General features: G+C 48.7%; 2 non-coding genes across 2 annotated transcripts; both read right to left on the bottom strand.

Annotated features, from left to right (window-relative positions):
- Positions 1–549: 549 nt before the first annotated feature.
- On the bottom strand, positions 550–622 carry Pmar_PMAR019380. Its single transcript has one exon. It is a non-coding gene; the product is annotated as a tRNA-Met (tRNA).
- A 101-nt stretch (positions 623–723) lies between these two features.
- On the bottom strand, positions 724–795 carry Pmar_PMAR019379. Its single transcript has one exon. It is a non-coding gene; the product is annotated as a tRNA-Gly (tRNA).
- Positions 796–1074: the final 279 nt, after the last annotated feature.

Below are 1074 nucleotides of genomic sequence, written 5' to 3'. Positions count from 1 at the left end.
AGAGGAACATCTGAATCCCTTCTCGGACGTACCGTCGTCAACCATCCCGCGGCCAAGAGTCTGATTAGGCCTTAAACGCGTACCTGAGATTGCGAACTGCTACTAGATCTCTCGCATGGTAGGCCGCATTCTATCTCGATTGATAACTCCAACTGGTAAGGTTCTCATCACATACTACAGCTAGCTCGGCACAAGCTGCACAACTTTTTCGTGACATCGAAGTTCCTGATTGCAAGCACATTTTGAATCCGCATGCGGCGGCTCGTGAATTTGGGCTGTTGGTTCATCTTCGCAACGCGTTCTGAGGTACCGAGCGGTCATTCATCATTCCTGCAAGGAGTTCTGCTCTAGGTGAATAGCTCTTTTCTATGCACGGACAACGCTTTATTGACGTTGTTTTTCCCCTGAACTGGCACGGTTGGGCCAATCGCATGGAATGGTACGAAAACACCGACCCTGTTTAGTAAAAATTTTTCGATAAGACTGATCTATGCAGTCGATAAGCTGCACCTCTCAGTTTGATAACCATCTCGGGTGTATTGTGATGAGTAGCAGCTCCTTGTTTCGATCAAGGGACCTTTGGGTTATGAGCCCAACACGCTATCCACTGCGCCAAGCTGCTCATGCGTACAAAGTTTGTACTACAAACTCCTGTATCGCCCTGACGTGCTGAGCATAACTATTCCACGATAGCCTAAAGACCCTTCCCTCGTTGATACAAACTGCACCGCCCGGGAATCGAACCCGGACCATCTGCTTGGAAGGCAGATATCCTAACCATTAGACTAGCGGTGCATATCACTTATGTAGTGATTAAGTATTCCTGCGATACTTGTAGAGGGACATCTGAATCCCTTCTCGGACGTACCGTCGTCAACCATCCCGCGGCCAAGAGTCTGATTAGGCCTTAAACGCGTACCTGAGATCGCGAACTGCTACTATATCTCTCGCATGGTAGGCAGCATTCCATCTCGATTGATAACTCCAACTGGTAAGGTTCTCATCGCATACTACAGCTAGCTCGGCACAAGCTGCACAACTTTTTCGTGACATCGAAGTTCCTGCTGCAAGCAC

This window comes from Perkinsus marinus (genome assembly GCF_000006405.1).
Source record: "Perkinsus marinus ATCC 50983 genomic scaffold scf_1104296972634, whole genome shotgun sequence".
Taxonomy (NCBI): domain Eukaryota; phylum Perkinsozoa; order Perkinsida; family Perkinsidae; genus Perkinsus; species Perkinsus marinus.
This window is presented reverse-complemented; position numbering and strand designations above follow the sequence as displayed.